The sequence below is a fragment of the Patagioenas fasciata genome, chromosome 20, assembly GCF_037038585.1.
Source record: "Patagioenas fasciata isolate bPatFas1 chromosome 20, bPatFas1.hap1, whole genome shotgun sequence".
NCBI lineage: Eukaryota > Metazoa > Chordata > Aves > Columbiformes > Columbidae > Patagioenas > Patagioenas fasciata.
The window spans coordinates 611,629-638,760 of NC_092539.1; the positions used below are offsets into that span (position 1 = coordinate 611,629).

The 27,132-nt window shown below is 49.8% G+C and overlaps 1 pseudogene; it reads right to left on the reverse strand.

Annotated features, from left to right (window-relative positions):
• Positions 1 to 3,626: 3,626 nt before the first annotated feature.
• Positions 3,627 to 27,132, reverse strand: part of LOC139829531 (dynein axonemal heavy chain 9-like) — a 73,545-nt pseudogene continuing 50,039 nt past the window's right edge.

Genomic DNA, 27,132 nt, shown 5'->3' on the forward strand with positions numbered 1-27,132 from the left:
GGCCCTGGGGACACTGGGGGTCCCCATGGTGTATACAATGGGTCCCCAGTGACAAAGAGGGTCCCCAGGATGTCACAATGGGCCCTGGGGACAAAGGGGGTCCTGGGACTTCACAATGGGCCCTGCGTACAAGGGCGGGTCCCCAGGAGGTCACAATGGGCCCTGGGGGCAAAGGGGGCTCCTGGGATGTGACAATGGGCCCTGGAGTCAAAGGGGTGTCCCCATGGTGTCACAATGGGCCCTGAGGACAATGGGGGTCCTGGGATGTCAAAATGGGCACTGGGAAGAAAGAGGGGGTCCCCAGGGTGCCACTATGGGCCCTGGGGACAAGAGGGTCCCCAGGATATCACAATGGGCCCTGGGGACAACGAGGGTTCCGACGGTGTCACAATGGGCCCTTGGGAAAAAGGCTGTCCCCTGAATGTCACAATGGGCCCTGGGGACAATGGGGGTCCCCAGGATGTCACAATGGGCTCTGGGGAGAAAGGGGTGGTCCCCATGGTGTCACAATGGGCCCAAGTGACAAGGAGGGTCCCCATGGTTCCACGGTGGGCCCTGCGGACAACGGGGTCCACCGGATGTCACAATGGGCCCTGGGGACAAAGGGAGGTCCTAGGATGTCACAGTGGGCCCTGGGGACAAAGTGGGGTCCCCTGACTGTCACAATGGGAGCTGGGGACAAAGGGGGTCCTGGGATGTCACAATGGGCCCCAGTGACAAAGGGGGTCCCCATGGTGTCACAATGGGCCATGGGGACAAAGGGGGGTCCTCGGATGCCACAACGGGCCCTCGGGACAACTGGGGGGTCCTGAGATGTCGCAATGGGCCCTGGGGACAATGGGGGGTCCCCACGGTGCCACAATGGGTCCCCAGTGACAAGGGGAGTCCCCAGGATGTCACAATGGGCCCTGGGGATAAAGGGGGTCCCCAGGATGCCACAATGGGCCCTGGGGAAAAAGGGGGGTCCTGGGATGTCACAATGGGCCCTTGGGAAAAAGGCTGTCCCCTGAATGTCACAATGGGCCCTGGGGACAATGGGGGTCCCCAGGATGTCACAATGGGTCTTCAGTATAAAGTGGGGTCCTGGGATGTCACAATGGGCCCTGGGGATCAAGGATGGTGCCCAGGATGTCACAATGGGCTCTGGGGACAATGGGGGGTCCTGGAATGTCACAATGGGCCCTAGGGACAAAGGTTGGTCCCCAGGTTGTCACAATGGGTCCTGGGGACAACTGGGGGTCCCCAGGATGTCACAATGGGCCCTGGGGACAAGGGGGATACCCACGGTGTCAAAATGGGCCCTGGGGACAAAGGGAGGTCCCCAGGATGTCACAATGGGCCCTGGGGATGACGGGGGGTCCTGGGACGTCACAATGGGCCCTGGGGACAATGGGGCGTCCTGATATGTTACAATGAGCCCTGGGCACAACTGGGGGGTCCTTAGATGGGGGGTCCTTATGTGGGGGGTGATGGTTAAAGTGTAAGTATGGAGAAGCTTGGCAGATTGATTATATTACACTTCCACAAACACGCCAAGGTAAGCATTATGTACTTACAATGGTGGAAGCAACCACGGGATGGTTGGAAACATCTGCCGTACCTCCTGCTACAGCCCGAAATACCATCTTGGGCCTTGAGAAGCAAGTCCTTTGGTGGCCGGGTACGCCAGAAAGAATTGAATCAGACTATGGTACTCATTTCAAAAACAGTATTATAGACAATTGGGCCAAAGAACATGGTATTGAGTGGGTATATCATATTCCATATCATGCACCAGCCTCTGGGAAAACTGAAAGGTACAATGGTTTGTTAAAAACTACACTAAAGGCACTGGGTGGTGGAGCCTTTAAAAACTGGGATTCACATTTAGCAAAAGCCACTTGGTTGGTCAACACCAGGGGATCAACCAATGGAGCCGGGCCTGCCCAATCAGAAATTCTATGGACTGTAGAAGGAGATAAAGTCCCTGTAGTACACATGAAAAATATGTTAGGAAAGGCAGTCTGGGTTCCTCCTGCCTCAGGCACAGGCAAACCTATTCGTGGGATTGTTTTTGCCCAGGGACCTGGCAGCACCTGGTGGGTGATGCTTAAGGATGGAGAAGTTCGGTGTGCACCTCAAGGGGATTTGATTTTAGGTGAAAATATGCAATGCTGAACTGTACGATGTGAATTGCCGCACTAACAATGTTTAATAAGTGTCTTTCAGATCAAGACAATGGTGATGAAACCAGCGCTGGCTTCTTCGAGTGGCGCCCGACACCTTCTTCGAAGTTGGTGTCCTTAACCCACCAACAGGGGTCATGAGATGCACTTGGACCATTTTCCCTGCCCTGGGAGACTGTGGTGACAAAATGAACTTAATGAACTTTTCAAAGGATGGTCCACTGATTAATTACTCCTGTGTATATATGTACATATGTATATATATATATATATATATATATATATATATATAGTAGTAGTGATTAATTAGATTGTATTGATAGATTGTATTGATAAGGTTTAAGTATTCAGTGAATGTCATATGATAAGGGGTGGAATGTCCTGGTTTTGTTAAAAACAAGTTTCTCTTTTAGCGAATTTTTGCCTGTCAGCTAAAGCCTTCATGTCAGCTGCATTTTCCTGGAGAACCCGACACATGTTTTGGTTAAACCCAGCAAGGGAATGGAAACTTATTGACAAGCACGGATGGACATCTCGCGAGAGGGGCAACGAGAAACTGGTGATCGAGAGACTGACCAACGGTGAATAACATTCCGTTCACGTGAATACTTCATATAAAAGCGGGAGATCACGAGAATCTCGTCCCTTTTCCTTCCCTTTTGCCTTTTTCCTTCCCTTCTGCTCATGGCCGACATCAGGAGAGGACCTTGCTGGTCGTCCCTGCGAACTGAGGCCAGTGAGAGACTGAATCCAGCTCCGGTTGGCTGCAGAGTCTGATCCAGGACTTTGGGTGCTGGCTCTGCAGTTGCTGAGACTTACAAGATGGGTTTTGTATATTTGTATTATTTTCTCTGTTCTTATCAGTAGCATCAGTAAAACATCTTTAACTTTTCCAACTCTCTTCTCTCTGTCCTTCTTTCCCTCCCGATCGCCTGTCCTGAGTGGGAAGGGGGGAGAGGGAGGGGCAAAAGGGGGAAGTGGGGGGGAGAAGAGGTTAACAATACATCTGCCAGGGTTTGATTGTCACCCCGCAATCCTAACCCTCGACACTCTGTCTACAACTACCTAATAGGGAGTTATAGAGAAGACTGAGCCAATTTTTTTTGGAGGTGTATAGCAAAAGGACAAGAGGTAACAAACTGCAGGAAGGGAAATTCCAACTGAAATAAAAATATATCAGCTTCACCGTGGAGTGGGTTTAGTGGTGTGACAAGGGTCGGAGAGGTTATGGGAACTCCAGTCATGGAAACATTCAAAACTTGGCTGATCAGCCTGACCTGACTTTGAAGCTAGCACTGCACAAGAAGGGTTTGGACAAGAGAGTGTGAGCTAAATTATGAGTTTATGAAGATTGAATGAAAGTAACACATGGAAATGCATTCCCGGAGTCCAGAGCTTCTTTCACACTCAATTTCAGGAAGAAAATTGTGTTCCCGTAGGGACAAACAGGATATCAGGAGATCTCAAAAACTCAAGAATATTTAATGTGAAGGAATAATCAAGAATGAATCCAAAAGGTAAGGAAGGATTTCAAGAAAAATTGGACCACTATTTAAATAAACATTATGAAGCCCAGGAGCCAGACTCCCCCACTCCTGAAGCCACGTGATAAACAAAACAACACCTGAGCTCAGTCGCTGCTCCTGCCCCAGCATCCAGACCTGGCAGGACATTTCCTAATATCCCACAACCTGAGCACCTTTCAAGCAGCTTACAGTTAAAATTAAAGCTTCCCATGGAAATGCTGCTTTTCTCTCTCTGCCTTTCAAAGCACAGATTAACTAGAAGTCAGGAGTTAACACGACCCACATCTAACATCAAAAGCTGCTGATGTTTAGCTGAGCATAAGTGACAGGTCTGATTCTTTCTTGGCACAAAAGAGTTATTAACTTTTTCAAGGCCCTGTTTTTGCATTTCCCACTACGTCATTACTTCAGTTCTTGTGTGATGGACCAGACCACAAGGCACCGAACTTTCAGTACGTACTTAGGAGAACAGGTGTTAAGAAGGACAGCAACAAGTTACAAACCGGGGTTCTACAAGAGTTTATGGTGTTCCAAACCTCTCGATTTGGCTGCTGAGAACCTTCTCAAATTTTACTAATCAGCCTTAAACTCTGAAAGGCTCTTTGAGCAGTAATATCTACTGCTTCAAAGTATGAGATTTCAGGGGAAAAAAAAGTCTCTCCGTTGTTGGAAGAAAATATTTCTAAATCTGAACAACTTCCCCTTGGTACAGAACTGGCTCTGGTGGAAATTCAGTTTTAGCAATTAAGTCAAAGCTGGGTTTGATTCAATTATCACCTTTTTAAATGCCACCCTTCATGCACATACTGAGCATCTGACCATCAAGAAGCTAAGAGGACATGCCAGTACAGGCCAACAAGCTAAGCTGGATCTAACTTCAGGGCCAGTAACCCACTAACTATCCACCACCTGCTTCAGTACAATAAAATAATTTGCCTGTGTGGTGGAACAGTGCCATTAATCCCCACATTTACACGTGTGGAACTGAGGCTCCCAAAGATGAGCGCAGCTCCATCGCACTCACCATCAGTCATTTAAGTGCTGAAGTCGGAAGCCCAAAGCTCCCTTCAGCTGGTCCCTTCTACAGCCAGAGGGCGTTTCAACCCACCCCAAACCTGCACATCCATCTGGAACTACTCATCCCTCCCCGCTGACCACAAGAGGCTGGAAAGTAACTAAGCTTCTCAAAGCCATGGGCAATGGTTCTGGAATCCATCCAAAACTAACAAGGAATTAAGGAATGGCCTAAGGTCACCCACTTTACTCAGGGCACACATGTGCTGTGTCATTTTTAGGTAGGAGACTGCATTCTGCCCACCAGAGCTAGAGGAACACAGCTCCGCAGCCTCTTGTAGCATCGGGACAAGCTTCAAGTCCCACAGGACAGCAACTGCACTTACTTGGAAGATATTGGAGAAGTCTCTCAAGTTGAAAATGTAGTGGAACTTGATGGCTGTTGGAAGGAATGTAGCGGCTACTTTCTGGTGCAGTCCCAGGGCAAGGGCAATCAGCTGCTGAGCTGATTTTTGCACAGCCCCCGAGAAATTTCCACTTGTCAGGTGCTGCGTTAAAATGGTGCTATAGATCCTGGACAAGGCATCCTGCCCAGGGATGGACAGCGCGAAGACACAGAAGTGACGCTGAGGGAGAGAAAGGAAGGCATGGAAAGGTCAGAGAGGTAGAAAAACACCTTTCAAGCAAAATGCCCTTGGGGATTTGCTGTGATAATCTCATCTAGGCTCCCTTTCCCATGAAATGCTGGACCAGATGATCTTTTGAGGTCCCTTCCAACCTGGGTTGTTCTATGATTCTCTGATTTGCAGTCCACCTGAACAAGGTTATTTCCCTCTCCCAGTTTGCCAGCAGAGCTCAGGTGGGAAGTGACATCACTCTGCTCACTAAACCAGGGATTTTCAACTGCATCTCACCAATGCTACACTGGAAGTGCAGTCCATTGAAGAGCCAAAGGGCTCTGAAGGTCCCACCGACCTCTGACAAAGCCCAGTCACTGTCTCTATTAAGAGCAGCCCCTGGAAGGTGCCATCTCCCAGAGGACCTCTTTACTAATTTGGAACTTGCAAAGTTGCCCATGGGACACTTCATTTTAACTCCACACCTTGCTGAAGAGGAGCCAGGGTCCAAGCTGACTCTGGTCATTAGGTTTCTCCATGATGAAATGAATTTTGCTCACTGCTACCCAGTCCCTCCATCGGTTGGCAGCTCCCAAAAGTCAAAGTCTAATGTTTAAGATCTCTTCCCAAATCTTCTGTTATCAGCAGCGCTTGAACTGCTTTTTGTTTGGCTTGGGGTTTTTTTGTTCGGTTAGGTTTTTGGGGGGATTTGGTTGGTTGGTTGGTTTTGGTGTTCTTTGTTTTGTTGGTTTTGTTTGGTTGCTTGGTTTGGGGTTTGTTGGGGTTTTTGTTGTTGTTGCGTTTTGGTGTGGCTTGGGTTTTTTTTTAGTTTTGTCTGTTTTCTTCGTTTGGGTTTCTCCCCCACACCTCTTTTTACTGACAGCTGCATCAGACAATTCTGGAAAGCAGGCGGCGTTAATGCACCATGCTTCAGAGCTAAATACGAGCTAAATGAAGGCAAAATCTGCCTGTACGGACCAGAAGGTTGTCCTGAAAGTAGGTGTTAAGCTGGCTGGCAACTTTTGACTTCCTCCTCTGACGGAGCTGCAGAATGCGAGGAAAAACAAACAAGGGAATAAGGGACCCAGTTCGGTGCTTCACTATTAGGAATCACAGTCACTCGACAGATTCGTGCCATTTGTACTGATAAAACAACAGCAGGATCTGCCAGTGGTTGTCCTCTAACCTCACGTTTAAATGATCCACCCCAAAATAAACCCAGCGATGCACCTGCCGTTGTGCAGGGCTTTACCTGCAGCCGAGGGTTGATGGTGAAGCTCCCCGCCGTCGGGTTCACGCACGACACATACTGCACGTTCGTGATCTCCTTCAGCGACAGCTTGGTCCGGTCGTACCTTCGGGCAAAACACAAGCAGCAGCACAGTGACCACGGCCACTGCCTCTCTCAGTACGTGTCCCTGGGCTGCCAGAGGCCGCTTGTCTTCAGGGGGTCAAATTCTGCGTCCTGCCAAGATGAGGCCCAGGCCCAGGTTGCCGGCCTATCTGTACACGGCCTGGCACACGCGAGTCCTGCTCCTGGTGGAAATCCTTCAGCTTCAACAACCTGTAGCTAATATTTCTATCAGTAATAAGCACTGAGCAAAGCCCCTGGGCCATACTCTTCACTTGCATGGAAATGGCAGAAAACAGCAGGAGTGTCTCTGGTTTGATCCCAACCCGGGACAGGGTGTGAGAGACTACAAGGGTGACTCTCAAACACTGTGGCAAACCCAGCCCTGCAACACCCAGTCATGGGAGACGGGCCATCGTGAGCAGGTGAATGGTGATTTACATGTCAAGGCCGAGGTGACAGCCACAGACAAAGGCTGGGTGACACAGGCAGTGCTGTGTTGAAGGACACGCAGCCTGTGCGCTGACAGGCCCGACACGGTGTCAAGGCCCAGGCTGAGAGACCCTCCGGGCCTCCCCCATCTTCCACAATCACCCCCAGTGACGCCTGCACAAAAGCCCAGGTGATCCCGAGGGCTATAAACCCTATAAAACCTGTGCCAGCACGGGCAGGGTGCCACCCTGGGGACCCTTCCACCCACCGGGCTGACCACGGGAACCGAACCACACACCACAGGGTGCTGAACCCTGACTACAGACCCAAGCATTCCTGCATAGGAACGGGACCTGAGACTACAAACCCCTCAAACACACCACGGAGCCCTAAGGGTGCTGAGACCTTTCCTTTCCCTTTCCTTTTCCTTCCCTTCCCATTTCCTTCCCCCTTCCTTTCCCCTTCTTTTCTTCCTCTCTCTTTCCTTCCTATATTCCTATTTCTTTGCCTTCCTTTTTGTGAGTAATACAGTAACATAAGGTTTAGAGCCCCACTTGTGCCACAAAACTCTTTCATGTGAATCTTTTCGCTGCTAAACTGTTTATCGATTGAGCTTAAGTAACATAAATCCTTCTGCCACTGAGTCATTTGCCAATTGGACCAAGCTACAAAAAATAAAGGTCTTTTGTTTGTGGACCTTCAGGATTGTATGTACTTTTTTCCAACCCAGGGGACTGACAAATCTCAGTCACACTTCCCCCAACCATAGCGCCAGGTGGGACATGACAAGGGTCAGCAGGCTGCTGCTGCCGGGGGAGGACAGGGAGTCCTGGGCTCCCTGGTTTAAGAAGGACAAGGAATTACTGGAGAGAGTCCAGCGGTGGCTACAAAGATGCTAAGGGATCTGGAGCACCTTTCTTGTGACAAGAAACTGAGAGAGCTGGGGCTGTTGAGCTGGAGAAGAGAAGCTGAGAGGGATCTGATCAATGGGATCAATATCTCAGGGTGGCTGTCAGAGGATGGACCAGACTCTGTTCAGTGGTGCCCAACGCCAGGGTGAGGGGCAGCGGGCACAGACTGAAACACAGGAGGCTCCATCTGAACATGAGCAGAAACTTGTTTGCTGGGAGGTGCCAGAGCCTGGCCCAGGCTGCCCAGAGCGGGTGTGGAGGAATTGAAAACCATTCCAGTGGTTAAAATTCAGACAGTCAAGAAAACACACCTTCAATGAAAATAAAGAAATAATGGGAAGGGTTATTAGAATGGAGTCGTGAGACAGGTAAACTGAGCCTTGGCAGCTAGGAAGTGTCAGGTAGTCTGTAAACCCTGCCGTACCCAACCAACGGGGAACTGGGGAGGGAATTTGCAGTTGGGATTAGGGGTGGATATAAGCGGTGGCTTTTTGCCCTGTTTTGTGTGCCTACCTTTAGGTGGAACACCCGACCTTGCAAAATCGTTAATAAAATATGCTTTGCTGAGAGATCCTACCTGAGCCTATTATATTGGTGAGATGATAACTTCCTGCATGCAATACAGTGCCCAGTGGGCACTGCTGAGCACATGGGCAGAAGGCCTCGATGTGTCTGGGAGGGGACCCATGGCATGCTGCATCCGCCCGCACCTCGCTGCATCCCCTGTACGTTGCTGCATCCGCCCGCACCTCGCTGCATCCCCTGTACGTTGCTGCATCCGCCCGCACCTCGCTGCATCCCCTGTACGTTGCTGCATCCCCCCGCACCTCGCTGCATCCCCTGTACGTTGCTGCATCCGCCCGCACCTCGCTGCATCCCCTGTACGTTGCTGCATCCCACCGCACCTCGCTGCATCCCCTGTACGTTGCTGCATCCGCCCGCACCTCGCTGCATCCCCTGTACGTTGCTGCATCCGCCCGCACCTCGCTGCATCCCCTGCACGTTGCTGCATCCGCCCGCACCTCGCTGCATCCCCTGTACGTTGCTGCATCCGCCCGCACCTCGCTGCATCCCCTGCACGTTGCTGCATCCGCCCGCACCTCGCTGCATCCCCTGTACGTTGCTGCATCCCCCCGCACCTCGCTGCATCCCCTGTACGTTGCTGCATCCCCCCGCACCTCGCTGCATCCCCTGTACGTTGCTGCATCCCCCCGCACCTCGCTGCATCCCCTGTACGTTGCTGCATCCGCCCGCACCTCGCTGCATCCCCTGTACGTTGCTGCATCCGCCCGCACCTCGCTGCATCCCCTGTACGTTGCTGCATCCCCCCGCACCTCGCTGCATCCCCTGTACGTTGCTGCATCCGCCCGCACCTCGCTGCATCCCCTGTACGTTGCTGCATCCCCCCGCACCTCGCTGCATCCCCTGTACGTTGCTGCATCCCCCCGCACCTCGCTGCATCCCCTGTACGTTGCTGCATCCCCCCGCACCTCGCTGCATCCCCTGTACGTTGCTGCATCCCCCCGCACCTCGCTGCATCCCCTGTACGTTGCTGCATCCCACCGCACCTCGCTGCATCCCCTGTACGTCGCTGCATCCCACCGCACCTCGCTGCATCCCCTGTACGTTGCTGCATCCCCCCGCACCTCGCTGCAGCCCCCATGCCTCACTCCATCCCCCACACCTCGTTGCATCCCTCTGCGCCTCACTGCATCCCCCTACTCCTCGCTGCAGCCCCTTGTGCCTCCAACGCTCCCTCGCAGTTCCCTCACCCTCTATCTGCCTGACTTCCCTGACACCCACAGCCCAAGATTTCTGCCTCCGCTCCACTGTCTCTGTTCCTCGGAAGCTTTTGGCAGAGCTCAGGCATGCACACAGCTGAGGAGAGTGGAAATTGCAATGCGTCCCTGCCCTGTATTCCCTGTGGAGAGATGCAAATATTCATGTCCCACACAGAGCTGCTGGCTAAAGTGTAAAACACACCAATCTCCTTCCAAAACAGTCACTGCTTTTCCTTCAAATCACCTCTGCCTAGATAATGGTTGTTTGCTGCTGCCTGACAGAAGACAATGTTAGGTGCTCACAGCAGGGGGGTTCACCCCAGCTGAGGCCAAATCCACAGCCGCCTCTGCTCTCAGCGTCGCGGGGCAGCAAGGCCGAGCATCGCGCTCCCCTCGCAGGCTTTGCACTGGGACCACAGTCACAAGCCACAGCAAGAGCAGAGCAAAGCTCCTCTCAACCCAGCTATGAGTAAGCAATCAAGCGGTATTAAAGAAGCGATGGACAACGTCCTCGGACACACGGTGTGAACTGTGGGGTTGTCCTGTGCAGGGACAGGAGCTGGACTCGATGATCCTTGCGGGTCCCTTCCAGCTCAGGACGTTTTGTGATTCTAAGTGAATTTGTTTGCTGGGGACAGGGGAAGCCCTGAGGGTGCTCAACTCTCAGTTCACCCAGAGCCTCCCAACCAGCTCTAGCCCAGCAGTATGCAATGGGAAGAGGGACCCACGCTTTGAGATTCTCTCAAACCCACTCCCCAGCACTGGAGCTGAACAAAAAGGTCTCCGACAACCAAGCCCAAGCAGGCTCCTACCAGTGGCCGTAGTCCAGGTGCTGCCGGATCAGCGTATGGGGCTGCACTGTCCCGTAAGCGTCCACCTCGGGCATGTTGAGATCATCAATGAAGTACACGAGCTTCTTGGTACCTGGAGGGCCATAATTCCTACCAGCCTTTTTCTCCAGAGGTTTCTCAAGCATACCTGTAGGGAGGCAGAGGTGCAAAGCTCATCTACTGGGAGAGCAACTGCTGCAAAACAAAAATGATTTCTCAGCCCAGCTCAATGCTGTGCTGTGTGTAGCTACAGCGGCCCCTCAAGGAGCTGAGATGTCCCCCAGCTGCAGCTGTATGAGGAGCAGCTGAGGGGCCTGGGGGTTCAGCTGGAGAACAGGAGCTGAGGGGAGACCTTCTGATCTCTGAACTGCCTGAAAGGAGCTTGGAGCCAGGGGGGTCAGGCTCTGCTCCCCAGGAACAAGCGCCAGGAGCAGAGGAAACGGCCTCAAGTTGCACCAGGGGAGGCTGAGGCTGGATCTGGGGAACAATTTCTTCCCCAAAGGGCTGTGGGGCATTGGAACAGGCTGCCCAGGGCAGTGCTGGAGTCACCAGCCCTGGAGGGTTGGACAGACGTGGAGATGAGGTTCTCAGGGACTAGAGTGCTAGAGCTGGGTTACGGTTGGACTCGATGATCCTGAAGGTCTCTTCCAACCAAACTGATTCTATGATTCTACAGTGCAGCTGGGAGCCCTGCAGGGACCCTTGGTCAGCACTTTGGTTTGACTTAAATCAGAAAGCTCTCAACTCTTCCTTCCAAACAAAAATACAACAAACTTCGTCTGCTACAAAACATGTCTACCTCAGAGCAAACAAGAGCTTTTCATGCAAGATAAAGCCTTTTGAATCTCTTCTGCATAATTTTTTAAACGAAATCTTGCTTGCAGAGGTGGCTGTGCCAGAGCAGTGAGCATCCCCTGCTGCCTGCCCCGGCGATGCGGCAACTGCAGCGTGGCCAGGGCAGCAGGCACTGGGCGCTGCGATGGAGAAAGGGAGACGGATGCTGTGGGCACAGAAGCCCACGAGCAAAGCTGCTGGTTTTGTGAATATATGCATCTTTTACCCTGTTAGACAAAAATAGGCGATCTCAGGGCCAAATTCCTGGACATCTTCAGAACAACCAACATGACACTTTCATTTAAATGCATCAAATAATCATAAGTTCCCTGATCTTCTCACCAGCGTTACCCAACCCTCCAGATAATGTGACAAGACTTAATTCCAACACGAGCTGTCAAATTACCACCTAGTTTCAAGTAGGGTCACGCACACGCAAAGGAAAGCACGGAGAGAACAGTTTCGCATTTCAAAGCCTTGGAAGACTTTAATTTGTTTTAGCAGAAGGCTGGGGTCATATGTTGCTCTAGCTCATAAAACGTGGGGAATATTTATAATCCTGGGCTGATATTTAATAAAAATCACCCCACGTCGCTGCACATCATGTTCTATAGGTTATTGATTCCTCTGATTGCAGCCCAGGCAACCTTTACTGTCTCAGTAAGTGGAAAAGCAAACGGAAGCAACGCTCCTCTGCCCAGACCCCGGGTGGGTTTTCTGCCCTGTGCTTACTCGAAGAATTTGTTTCATTAGCAGTTTTGGGTTGGCAACAGACCTATAAGGTGCTATAAAGCAGCACACGGTAAGTAGCAATTCTTTGTAATTAGGGAAGACTGGCAAATGTAAACGGGACTGGGAGTTTTTTTAAGCCATTTATTATCACGTGCAAAAGTTGTTAAGGAAGATTTATATTCCGTTGGTTTGTTTCAGATCACAGACCTTTCAAAACGCTGGGTTTTTCCTGCTTGGGTGCACTGCAGACAGCTTGCCTTGCTCACCACTCAAAATGCAGCTGATTTCTTGTCACAGACAGTTGCTGCACAAAGGAATGGATTGTGCTACGAAAAATGATGAATCTTTCCTCAGCGGAGCCTCTCTCCCCGTTCAATAAAACCACAATATTTGAAATTTCTGGTAGCAAGTTAAATTAAGTGTTTCAAATAAGCATTTAATTTAAATTTAATTAGTCCCTAATTAACATATAAAATCAGCCCTTTTTGAGGTTAAACAAGTATGCAAGAGATTCATCACACTGAAATGCAATTACTGGGGATCAAGTGACATGTTCGTGGAAGTGGTATTTTAATTCAAAGCCGTATCTCACAATAATAATAAGGGGCGGTGTGTCTGTGTGAGATCCTGACACATACTCAAACCAGCACCTCAAAGAAACAGTCTGGACACCTCGTACCTTCTGGTTGGGGAGCAAGGGAGAGGGAAAAAAAGAACCCAAACAAAAAAACCACAAGATTTATTGCAATTTCTCTGAATGACAGAAGTCAGGGCTACATCTGATGGAGGGGCAGAGGCCCAAGAGGGCACGAAGCAGAGCGAGGCCCAGGGCAAATGCCACAGAATGTGGTATTTAGTCACAATAAACTACAGAAAATCCCCAAACTGGCCCCAGGTTCAGGCAGAGAGAGTGTTGGGCTCCTTTTAACCCCTGTGCACATGGCGCTTCTGGAAGCCACAGGATGCAGGGATGGGTTGAACAACAACTCTGCTTCCCCTAAGGGCTGCATCTTATACATCTCTGCAGCAACAGGCACCTTGTCTAAGGAACTACTGGAACTCAGGTTAGGATCTTTTTTAAGTAAGAAAAAATCCAAAATTACTTTGTGCCCATGTTTTACAAATTTAAAGATGTGCCTGCTGGGGAAAAGAATAAAGCAGCCAAGTGACAAACTACACAAAAAGGGACAAATTAACTCTAAAAAATGAGCAGCAGGGATCCAGGCCAAGCAGTATAAATCATGCTTCTCAATGCAAATCTCACCACCACATCTTCATCCACACACAAGACAACTTGCTCCTCTGTGCAGGGGAAGAAAATCACTGACTCAGCCCACAGCTCATGACCAGGGACACGGTGCCAGGTCTGCCTGTACAAATAACACCTGCACACACTCGCCCATCCAGCTGGAGACAAACGGCTGCACATTCACAGAATCACAGGATCCCAGGCTGGTTGGGCTGAAGGGACCTCTGCAGATCCCCAGTCCAAGCCCTGCTCACGCAGGGTCACAGAGCAGATCACACAGGTGGGTCCAGGCGGGTTTCAATGTCTCAGAGAAGGAGACTCCACACCCGCTCTGGGCAGCCTGGGCCAGGCTCTGGCACCTCCCAGCAAACAAGTTTCTGCTCATGTTCAGATGGAGCCTCCTGTGTTTCAGTCTGTGCCCGCTGCCCCTCACCCTGGCGTTGGGCACCACTGAACAGACTCTGGTCCATCCTCTGACACCCACCCTGAGATATTGATCCCATTGATCAGATCCCTCTCAGCTTCTCTTCTCCAGCTCAACAGCCCCAGAGCTCTCAGTCTCTCCCCATAAGAAAGAATCTCTAGGTCCCTCAGCATCTTTGTCCCCCACCCAGGCAGCTGGACAGAGAGACAGACAGACAGACAGACAGACAGACAGCTCAGCCCATTTAGCAGCTCAAGGGCATTTTGCAGAGACCCCAACACAGGGAAAAAAGCAAAGGGGCACCTGGGAGGGAGGAGGGAGACTGCAGCCATCACACACTAGCAAGACCCAAAACCCTTCAGACCTGCCCCAGAAAGCTGCCGTGACTCCACGACACAGCCCCAGGTGACACAGCGTGGGCTGAGCCTGTGCTGTCACCTCTGCGAGTGGATCAGTCCCACAGGGCAACTTTAAACTCTGACACCTTCCTTAAAACATCTGCAGTGTCGGGAGCCCAGCAGAGCACAGACAGGGGCTGTGATGCTCATGGCCGTGAGCGTGTTCGCCCCAGGGCCACCTGGCCAGGAAAAACCCACATGGTGAAGGTTAAAACCTTGGTCTCACTGGTGCTGGTCCTGTAGAGGGAGTAAAGGGATTTCAGGACACTTGGGTCAGACCAAACTCCATAAAGGAAGTTATTTTGGTTTACAGTGACCCACAGCTGTTGTTCAACTCAAAACAAGCAAGGTTGTTTCATTCCTGATTAATAAATACATGTAGAAAATTATCCTCTCTCTTTAGGTCAACTGAAAGTGAAAACACCATTCCAAAATGAGTCACTTTTCAACAATTCCCTCTTTCTCTTCATCTGTGAAAAGACTACACAGCAGAACTGACCTTATCCTGGTCTCAAACTTCATCTTTCACTGATGTGCCAAAATCCTCATCAAAGATATTCTCATGGGCTTCCCCAGGTCAGAGCCTCCCAGGGTCAGCAGCCGTGTCCCCTGGGGCGGTGGGATGTGGCACCCGCTCCGTGGGAGCACACGGGGCTGCATCAGGATGCGGGGGACAGCCCAGGAACCAGCAGCACCTGCACATCCCCATTAGCACTGTCCTCACTGACAACTGGGATGCAATTCCCAGCATTGCACTCTGAGGACAGCTTAGATCCCAGCCAAGCAACCCATTCTATTCAGCACGGGCTTAAATTCAAGCGTATTAAAGACACACCTCAAGTCAAGTACGAGCTGTGTGCTGTAGAGAACAGCAGCAGATTTAAGTGTGTGCTTTGCACAGCCCTGAACCAGAGTCGTGGTGTTCAGAATTCAATCCCTCATGTTGGGAAATGCCATTTTCCATAAAACCAGGAGTCTGCGGACCAGTGAGTTTCACAGTGGGATTTAAGAGTCAGTGGGTGCCAGTGCAGTGCCCACAGTGCACACCCAGCTCCAAACCCCGACGGACACCCCAGGAATTTGGTGACCTGCCAGGCAGAAGTCCCACATCTCAGCCATTGTCTTACCTTGCAGCATGGCAGAGGTGGTGTAGTAGTTAAACGGGACCTTCTTCACCACATAGGCGTCCGTATCCAGTGAGCAGAGCTTGTCCCCCACCAGCACAGACTTCCCCGTGCCGGCGTTGCCCACCAGCATCACGGGGCGCCGGCGCTCCAGGAGCCTGTCCATGAAGTGCCGCACACGGACCGTCTCGGCGGTGGGCACCAGGCAAGCCTGAGAGGGGCAAAACGAGCAGGTGAGTGTACCCATCTGTGGCACCACCCCACTGCCATGTTCTGAGGAGACATCAAACTGGGAGAGCCAGGAATGAGTGCGGTGACCTGAGTTTCTAGATGGCGCTAGGAAGGGAACAATACACTGCTACCAACCATTCAAGTCAAACTATCTGTACAGACGAAACAATGACAGCGGGATGCTGAGAGCAACATCTGGATCTCCCCGCAAACACACATTTTGCTAAAATGGTAACAATTTTTACAAGTCATCTGCTCACTGTGGCACCTCTAAAAGGAAAGAAAGGCATAGCTGGCAAACGCAATTCACTACCTGCAGCAACTCTCATTTTTCGTCCAAATCATATAAACAACCCTATTTTCAGCCACGCAGAATGACGAGATGGTGTCTCAGGGACTTTGTCACTACGTTGTCCCACATCCTGCTTCTCTCTGCAGGCCAAACGCACCTCCATCCCGCACCCTGGGCACACCAGCCCTGGCTCATAGGTGTCTCTGAGCCTGCGCCTCATGTACATCACTCAGCTCTGGAAGATGGATGGAGGATGAGTCTTCACAGTCAAAGTACAGTAAAGAAAGATGGGTAATTGAGTTGTACTTCATAAAGAATGTGTCAAGGGTTTTGATTGTGGGGTGACAATACAACCATGGCAGATGTGTTGTTAGCCCCCTCTCCCCCACCTTCAGCCCCTCTCTCTCCCCCATTCCCACTCAGGACAGGTGATTGGGAGGGAAAGAAGGATAGATAGAAGAGAATTGGAAAAATTAAAGATGTTTTACTAATGCTACTAATAAGAATAGAGAAAATAATACAAAATATACAAAACCAATCTTGAAAGCCCCAGCAACTGCAGAGCTGGCACCTGAAGTCCTGGACTGGACTGTGCAGCCAACCGGAGCTGGATTCAGTCTGTCATGAGGCCTCAGTTCGCAGGGACGACCAGCAAGGTCCTCTCCTGATGTCGGCCATAAGCAAAATGGACGAGATCCTCGTGATCTCCCACTTTTATATGAAGTATTCACGTGAATGGGATGTTATACTCTGTTTGTCAGTTTCTTGGTCACCTGTTTCTCGTTGCCCCTCTCGCGAGATGCGAATCTGTCCTTATCAATAACCTCACATTCCATTGCTATGTTTACCAAAACATGGATCTGGTTCTCCAGGAAAACGCAGCTGATATGAAGGTTTTACCTGACAGGCAAATTCACTAAAAGAGAAACTTGTTTTTAACAAAACCAGGACGGAATGCCATTCTTATTATGAAGTGCTTGACCTCGAATGAGACTTCAATTGAAATGCCTGCATACAGTCACTAAAATGCATGTGCTCTTCCCAGACAAAACACGTGCAAGGTTCACATACCTGTAAGGGCATTTCTGGATCAAATTCAAACTGAGGAATAAGTTTAGACCAAGGTTCAAACTTCTTCGTTTCTGGATCAATGTAGAAGTCAAAGACTGTGCCCTGAGAGGGAAACTTGATAGTCTTGAATTCTGCCACCCACCACTTGCTGAACTCCACTCTGTAGTCCACAAGCTATAAGACAAAAAGTGGAGAAAATACACTAATCTGGATCAATTAATTAGTAATGGAGAATGTTATCTATCCCAGTCCACCAGAGCGGGATTAGTCCTTAAAATATATTCCACAGCATAAAGTTCTTATCATTTTTCCTGCTATTAAGCCTAATTTTTCATTTTCTTCATTTCTGCTCATCAGTCCTATTTATTCATCTAAATAATTCATCCTCTGTGTTGATCACTCTTGGTATGTCTGAGACTAGATAGATGGATCAATTTGAAAAAGAGAAATACGTGCCTATGACTAAACAGACCACTTGATTGATTCTTGGTGCCTACTTCTTCCAACAGACAAGGACACAACATCCGTCTACATCTGTGCTCATGGTCAGTCACAGCATGCATACCAAAGCCTTTCCTCATCAATCACACCACTCTATTCAGAGTGAGTTGTTGTCTTCTGGCTTCTTTTCAAGCCACAACGTTTCAGACAAGCAGGACTGCAGACACCAGCGCACCAAAGCAGCAGCGAGGGTCTGCCCCTTTGACCCCGCCGTGATTCTGCGCTGCCACATTCCCCTCAAAGCACCCGTTTCCTTGCTTTTCCCCATTGTATCTTTCTACACATGGAGATTTTGGAGCATCTGAATTTTTTCAACTGGGGTGACAGTTTTGCTTTAGATGCTGGGTCAGGACTCACAAAATGTGCTCAGTCCCCTCCTCTGCCCTAGGTCTCCTGTATGACATTGGGCCAGCCATTCTGCCCAAACACCTTCCCATGTGGACAATGGGAACTGGAGAGAGGTGGAGGGGAGGAGGAGAGGAAAATTGCTGTGAGAAAGATGCTTGTGAAATACCGGACGCATCATTCAGCCCGTTTTAACAGCACAGTTTGTTCCTGGGGTGTCTGCGGGTCTCTCCTCCCCATAGCCATACAATGTGGGGTCACCAACACATTGTCCATAGGCTGCTCGGCCTCCATAAGGAAACCTGGGTTTGTTGCTGAACTGAACCAAGTGTCCTCCATAAAGCCTCCTGAGCCACAGTCCCTCAAAAGACCAGTGGATTTGAAAAACACATTAATAGTATCCACGATTTTGCAGACTCATGCTATTCAGAGAGGCAGAATCCCTGTAATTCTCCATTCTCCTGTTGTTATAACTCCTCAGCAGCGGCAGCAGAGTCGCCCGCAGTGGAGCGGGACGTGCGTGCTGCTAAAAGCTTTCCCACAAGGGTGCCCTTACCCCGCACAGCCAGACCGCCTGCAAGCGCGCTGTGCCGCGCTGCCCGCCCGCCCTGACCCCGCGGTTCAATGGAGCCACTCCAGCCCCAGCTCTATTGCCAGAACGGTGTGGAATTCAAACCACTTCCTTAATAAAAACCCCATATGGATTACCGCTAATTTCAGAGCCAGGAAATGGCAAATCTATCATCTGTTTTTATACAGGGGCCCCGCTACCCACCAACAAGCACCGAGTAGTGGGAAGCCTCCCAGACTGTTTCTCCTGACATTTCGGCCGCGAAAGGTCAGCGCGAAGGGCACCTTCGGTGGAAAGCAATAAACAGATTTTATATTGGATCATTTTTCACCAGGCTCCCCATTGCTCGGACTGCTGTATCCTCGCACTCTCAGCTCTGACATTTACAGAGCACCGCGGGCAGTAACGCACAGCCAGGCTCCCGGTGGAGCCTCCCGGAGGGTCGCTGTGCCTGCAGCTGCTCCTGCAGCCCACCCAGAGCCACTACCGCAGGCAGGAGCCCGGCCTGATGCACCCGAGACTGACTGTGCGGCACGGGGAACACAGCGGCCAGCTGCCACAGCACCGCACACCAGCATACTTGCGCTTGTACTGCTGAAGCAAAGACAAGTAGCGCTTCCCAGGCTTTATTGTGTTTTGTTTTGTTTCTTTAAGTCATCCTAGACTGGCAACACTAAGGCTGAGTATTTCCCAGCTGGCACATGGGAAATGGAGGCTCCACAAGGACCAAGGAAGCTGGTCTCGCACAGGTCATTCAATGGTCACAAGGTGTGATGGCACCAAGTGAGCACCCAGCTGAGCTTGAGCTGTGTTGTTCAGCACTTCCTGAAGCATCTGATCCTTGGCATGGAGCAAATCTGAAGAGACCAGCAGACACTCTAGGTCTGGCGTTAAGGTACATGAAAACACACAAAGAGACCCCTGGGAGCACTTGAGCAGCCATCAAGAACGGCAGTGCCTCCACCCGAGCTGGGGAGGGGTGTCTGGTGTTACATTCGTGGAGAGACCTCCCGCATAGTCCAGACAACACAGAGTTTGACACAAGCCCAGCGGAGATCAGACGTGGATCTCCAAGCCCTTGACAGCAGTGCAGTGTGGGCAGACCCAGACATCAGGACTACACACTTTAGATCTGAGGATAAGGCGTCCTCTGACCAGGGGATGCAACCACCCAAGAGTAGGTGTGCCCCTGTGGCCACGAAAGTCAATGGCACCTGGGGTGCCTTAGGAAAAGTATGACCAGCAGGTCAAGGGAGGTTGTTCCTCCGGCTCTGCTCTGCCCTGGTGACAAAACACCGGCTGGTTTGTGTTATGTAGCACGTCTACCTGTGCAGTCAGAAGGCTGAAAGACTGCTCCACTGATACATCCATCTGATAAATCAGTCTTAATTTGATCACATTATGCACATCCACAGGCTTCTATAAGTTAACCTTATGTTTCTCCCCAGTGAAATGCATCTGCATAAGCAAACATCCCTCCCCCTTTACCACTGACCCCTCAGCTGTTCTCCGGTGGTGTTACACCCTGGATAACGAGGCCTTTCGTAAAAGGAATTGTTGTGTTTCTAGTTTATTATCACCTATATGAGAGCCCCAGGAAAACAGCATTACTGGCATAGCACTATGTTTCAGAAAGTATGAAGAAATCAAAACAACACAAAACCACACAAACAAACTGTGTGAAAGATGCTGAAGAGGCATCTTCCGTCTTACCTGATCTCGAAACATTGATCCACCAAAGGCCCAGACGGCAGCAAAGACAAAGTAAAGTTCATAAAGCTCCTTGGGACAGTCAGGAGGTGTGTTCTCCTCTGCCAGGAGACATTCAAGGAGGTAGCACAACATCTGAACCATACTCTGTTCAGGAATGGGAATAATCTTCTTAAATCTAAGGGATGGAAATTAGAAAGCAATACGTCCATCACAACCCAGGAAGACTAGAAATGCTCTTTCAGAATACTGGCATTCTGCTTGTCAGCGGTACGTGTCCTATTCCCAGGTACAATAAAGAGAACACCCATTCTCACACTCAGACCCGCTGGCACCGGCACATATACAAGTAATAACAATAATCAGAAGTCTCAAGCATTTTAAAACTTTGATCTTCTTGAAAGAAGCAGAATGGAAGACTTGCTAAAGGCAATGATTTCCTGCGAGCACGATGAGTTCAAAAGCGGTCAAATAGAGGAGTAATAAAATAAACCCTTTCATCTTGCCATTTTACATTCATTTAAGCTACACTTACAGAATTCCAAACTAATATTGTAGCTGCACTGAAGTCCTCCATAAAGTAACTATAGCTATTTGAAAGGTTGGTTCTACGATTTCTGAATTAAGCAAGCTACCAAAACACTCAGCTCAGGGTTGCCTGCAGCTAATCCCGTGGATTTCACGCTCTGAGACAATGTTCAGCAAACAGAATGGGAAACATCCGATTGACTTTGCTACCAACAGTCAAAACCAACTTGGTCCCACAGAGAGAAGTTCCCTAGCACAATGTTTAAGTCCTGATTCCAGACCCTTCTGACACATCCCCCTTTTGGCTGACATCTCCCATGCTCACTGATTTTTCTTTTGTTTTTAAAGGAAAGTGCAACTATAGGAAGCAAGTAGAGGATGGGAGATGCTCCCTTAAGTTTTCTGGGACTCTACTTTGGCCAGTCCTCACCACAGTATGAGAAAGAGAATGGTTTCACATGATGATAAGCAAGAACCACATGACTTCCCTGTGGACACTGCTTTAAAGCCAAATCGAGCCAAGAAGCACTAGGACCCTTCCAAATACCCAAGTTCTTAATGAAAAATAACTTGTGGAGTGGGCTCAGGTCTAGCCTGACACATCAGGAGGCTGAAAAGCTTTCTCTTTGGGATCTGCCGGAATTATTTTCCAAGAGATAGAGAGTTGATACAGGAAATACAATAAAAATCAAATCAAAATCAGATGAAAACCAGATCTGACCAACACGATACAGGCAGGAGCGTCACTTTGCCCACCTCGCCCTGCTGGTTCTCTGAGCTTAAGCCAATGATGCTCAGGGCTTCCAGGGGCAAGGAGGATCATGTGCAGCACAACCCAGCGCAGCACAGCTGGGCTGGACAGTGGCAGGTGTCCCCATGCCCTCACCACGGGTGACACAATCACTCATCAGATGGTACCTTGTTCTGAGGGTGTCCAGGCAAATGGGCAGGTACTTATCAAACAAAATGGTCAGGTTGGCTCTTTCGGACTGGATCTCTCGCCTGTCGATCCAGCTGCTCACTGGAGGATTCCAGCCCAGATCCGACGGGTTGATGTACAGGATCCCTTTAGGCCCAGGGTAAGAGAGAACATATAGTAAAGACATAGCAGAAACTGTTCCTTTCTTCCAGCAGAGTTTACCAGGTACTTTCACACAACTAAAACCCTATCAAATATGACGGGACGTCCCATTACCTGCCCCCTTTTCCTGCCCCACTGCAGAGTAGAAACATGAACAGTGAAGAAACTTCACCCTTGAAACCACGGCGCTTTTCATGACCTTGCCCTAAATTCAGAACATTGTCTTGTCTGAGCAGTTTCATTGCTCTGGGCCCCATTTCCCCATGTGTAAAACTAGGGGACACCTCCATTCCCTTCTCCCATACTTCATGCACTTCTTCAGAAGATCAAGAACTCTTTGAGACAGATACTGTCCTTCTCCTCATAAAGTCCATCCAAAGGGCTTTGCACAACAGGAGCACTCAGCAACGCTGAAGCCATGATCACCCACCAACAGTCAGAGTGCTCTGGGTAAATCTCCAGGATGATGACAGCTCCACATGTGCATTTGGGGTCAGGATCCTCAGTTTGTCTGTCAGAAACCTGCCCTGTCCACCCACGGCCGCTGTGATCTCAGGTTGGGTACTTGCAACAGGAGTCAAGTTGGCCAACAGAAGACTGGTTAATGGCACGAGATCCTCCTGGGTTCACGGCAAATCCCAGTGCGGAGCTCAGGCCAGGACTCACCCGCTCGGGACACGGTTGCTGGGGTGGCTGTGCGCAGGTGGCTGATCTCAAACACCAACCGCATCGTTGGGTTCAGAGGGATTCTCTCATTGCTCGCCAGGGTCAGCACCTGCATTGGGCAGACAGACAGACAGAATGACATCTTCCCCAGGAACAGGAATGAAAAGCATTCAGCACTTTGCACTAAAAAGCTTGGTTGCTGCCAGCACAGTTCCTTGAGGGAATGCAGCTGATTTCCAGCAGGTAGTAGAACTGTCTTGCATGACTCAAAGGAACAGCACTCCCTTCGAGCGGCGGAAAAAGGTGTGGAATTATGACCCCACCCTATTTTTGAAGGGCCTGGAGTTACAATCAGGACATCTGTGATTATCCATGAGCCCAGTTCCAGGAAGGGAAATTACAATGAAACCATGATTTGAGCTATTTCCCCTCATGCACCATTTTCTATATGTGATATTGTTTGGTGTATCTGAAGAAACACAACCGCATTATTCTAGGAGGTGTTATTTCAGCATCTGCATTTTTAGGCTGAACCATGCCATGCAGTCAAAGAATATCTCCTTCTTTAACTTATATTCATTACCTTATGATCATCCATCACAGTATTAAGAGACTCAATCCACATTGGATCAATATCTCCATCTAGTACCATCCACTTGGGACCGTCATGCGTGATGTTGGCCAGCTCTCGCATGATTGATGAAAACAGGCCTGGGAGGGTGACAGGAAGATGGTGATGAACACTGAACTTGACACCTGCTCTAACGGTTTTCTCCAGCAACACAGTAAAAATTACTCTAATTAATGCTTTCCTCTCACACATGCAAAACTCTATGTGCCTATACGTAAATATTACTATATCACAATACGGTTCTAGTTTGCTTTAAAGTGAAAAAAGGGTTATCAGTTATCACTACTGAAAATGATTGCAGACCTACGCACGAGCTTCATTCCCACCGAGAATCATAAGGGATAAGAAAAATGTAGAGTAGCTACTCAAAGGCAAAAGGCGGCATGAGTTATACAATGCAGAGAAAACCACCTGAATATGCCTAGGAAATCCTTATAAATATTTTTTTGTGGCTCAAAGTATATCAGGGCAATCAAGATGCATTAAACGCTGGGTCATGGCTTTAGTGAGACTGAGGGGAGAACAAGCACAGAATGACGTTGAATGACAGAACAAAATGTTGGTAAAATCAAGGAGAGAGAGGATACAGAGTCTCAAGGGGAGTAAATAATGAATGTTAAGAAGACCACGAAGGCTGGGAATAGAGCAGCAGCACTGCAGAGCAAATGAAAACTCCACAAAACTATTGCTCTCCTCTACATGTGAAAATACCTCGGGAGACGCTGGTCTTCATGAAAAAACATCAGGCAAACATTAAAAAAAAGCCTCTCTTCCAGTGAATTGTGACAAGAACTCTTTTTTTTTTCTTTTTTTCTCCAGGACAAGCTATTTCTTTGTGATCCAGATCAGGAACAGCTAGTGGCACCATCTGACTGAAGACAAAGCTTGTGCTCAGCAAATGCAGAACGGCTCACCTGGAACAGGTGTGTGATCCCGAGACTGGGTCAACAAAAATAACGCTTCAGCGCCTCTGCCTCCAGCCAGTTCCTTACGTGTTGGACACACGCCTTGGGAACCACTCCGACATTATTAGCATCAGAAACAGTTGCTGTCTCAGGGCATCAGGGCTTCCCTCGGATACACCGCGGCAGCGGGGAGAGGAAAGCGCCTCTGTCCTGACCTTGTGCATCCACAGCACACGGCTCTCTTGGGGTTTAAAAGAAGAGTTTTGTTCTGCAAAGAACACTTTTGGGATTCCCATATGGGACGTTTTACCACCTAACACGTAGGACCTTTTCAACTTCTGATAATGTGACAGGATAAAACTGGGGAGCGGAAAAGCAGGGGCTGATCTGTAAGGGAACAGGTCACCTCTTGCTAGGCTGTGGTGGAGATTGCCTTGCTGGTCTTTGACAACATGAAACAACATTTTCAGGAATGGTTACTGCAGAAAATATCTGCCTTGAAAGCTCAGGGAGGAGTGCCACTATCTCATTTAAACCATCGCAGGCCAGAAACCACTGGACAGTCACCTGTAAAATGTCCCTCCTGCTGTTCGGTGTCACCGCTGCCCTCGATCTGCAGCCACTGCTGCAGCCAGTCTGCACAGTTCAGGCTGTACCCTGCACGTCCCTCTGCCACTTTGATTTAGGCTCCCTAATTACAATTAGAAAGAAATTAACCTGGCATTGGAGCAAAGCAGGGGGTCGGGAAGGGTCCATGGCGGGGCCAGGGGAGGTGGGTGGCAGCTCATCTGCTGCTGTGGATGATTCATGGTAATGTCTTCCCTCACCTCCCCCACACCTCCCAAACCCGCCGCACACGTAAATCGAAGCTGCCTTTATGTATCAGTCACAACCCAACATTTCCACTCCAGATTTTCTGTAATCTTCCAGCAAGTTTGAAATGTTCCTCAGGAGTAAGCAGGATCAACAGCTTGGCAAACGCTGGTGTGCTACAGAGATCGGGCAGCCATACTGAGTGGAAAAACTGACGTTAAGGCTGCTGTGCGTGCTATCAGCAATGAAAAGCTGGGGATGGGACATTTTTTGGGGTCCCAGTGCACACCACAGTGCAGGAGGGACATCTCTTCCATCACTGGTCCAGCCAACTCCCAAAAACTGCCTGCCCCACTTAGGAACTGGTACGTGTTGGTATTAATGGGCATTAAAATTATTCTTAGGGCAATAGGATCAAGTAGGCTTATGCTATATTTCCCATTCGAAGATCAAAGAGCTAAAACATCCTGTGTATCCTTTCAACAACAAACTGTCATGTGGCTGTAGGCAGCAGACAAGCACCTGGGCTCTCAGACCTGCACATGAAGAACCAGTCACCCTGCTGCTGCTCGGGAAATTCATTAAAAATACCCGTCTTTATCTACATATTTCAGACATGAAATGACATTTACCGTCTTTCCATTCTCTTGTTGCTGGGTTAATGATGCCAAAGAGCTCATCATTGGTGACTGCCTTGGGGTTGAGGTCTGTCCAGACAGGACGTCGCTTCATTATCTGGTAAGTCCTGTTCAGGGATCTCATCACCTGAGACTTGCCCGTGCCCGCGTTACCCACCACGAAGACAGAGTGCCGGACCGTCAGCAACTCCTCCAGCTGCACCACCTGAGAAAAACACTCCCAAATTTTAGACAAAGATGCCAAACTGAAGTTCAGGTCTATAAAATAGGTCCCACTGGGCCACCTCTTTAGAAAGACGTGACCCTGAGACACAAGCAGATTTGACAATTGAGTTTGGTCCAGCCACTCTAATCACAATGGGTGAAATCCTCAGCCTGCAGATAAACTTTCAGCGCTGTTTATACTTGACAACCACCACCTGATGAGGCCCTGCTCTCCAGGGGCTACACTTTCATGAGCCTACAAACGTTGGCCCCTTTGGAAGCCCAGAGACTGATCCAGTGCTGACTTCAGGAGCAGGTGCAACTGCCTCAGACCCAGCACAGCTGACTGCCCTCCAGCGAGATCTGCCTGCAAGGACAATGCTGTGCAGAGCTCTCTTTGTAGAAGCAAAGCTGTTTGAGAAAACCCAAATGATTTGATGGCGATGTGGGTGTAGCAGAAGATCTCTTGGTCTTACTTTGAGCACAAAGTTGTCCTCAGCCTGCAGCCGGAGGTCCAGCACAGCCTGCCTCACAAACGACTCAAAATTCAGGTCACGCTTCCGAGGCACATCCAGTGCAGGGAATAGATCCCCAATCAGCCCCATAAACACCGGCACATCATCCGTCACAATCTTGGGGATGCTGAAGTCACGAAGAGAGCGCATCAGAACCTGGTCTTCGGGTCGCTCTGGGTCATCTCGCTTGAGGGAGCCAGCAACAACCAGCACTGACTTAATGGCACGCAAGCCCCAGTCGTAGTGATCCTACACCAGAGGAAGAAAAAAAAAGAGGCATGAGTTTATGCTTAGACAGTACCATGTAGGGTGAAGAACCACCATTCCCAAACTGCCAGACTAGTAAGCAATGAAAATACATCTAAATCTGTTATTTGCATTGTGGCCAGAGACCTTCTCCAGCCTGAGTGACCTGGTTTCCATCTCAGTAGGTGAGATTCCCGTCAGGGACAGTATTAAAGAGTCAAATAATTCAGCTGTTCAGACCATCACATGGGCTCACAGTTGGCAGTAAGACAGCAGCAGGATTTGCACTCCAGAGACCAAAGCAATTTGTTTCACCTAAATCATAAAGCACCTATAGCAAGGCCAGCCAGCCCCCTGCATCTGCAGGAGCCACCAAGGTGAAAGGCTTGTGAGTCCATTATGAGGCCCCAAAGACCCAAGTTTCTCCACCCTGCCCATCACAAGATGACAAGCCTGTTTGGTCTCAGAGGAGGTCCAGGAATAAGGGGTCAGTAAAGACATTGCTGAAAAAGTACCACAAAACGGCATGAGAAGAACTCTCAAGCCAACAAACAACTGTTCATATTTCTGTCCTGTTAACACCCTCCAGAGCACAGCTCGACAGCTGACTGCTCTGTGTGGGAGGCCATGGCTTCCACCAGGCCCCTCAAGGCACAGCACCAAGTTTCTGCGACAGAGCATATCCCACCCAGCCTCATGCTGGCACAGCCGAGATCAGGTTTGTATCATCAGGAATCCTGATTCAGGTCTCCTCTGGACCCAGCTTCGATCTACACAAATAATGACAAGGAAAAAT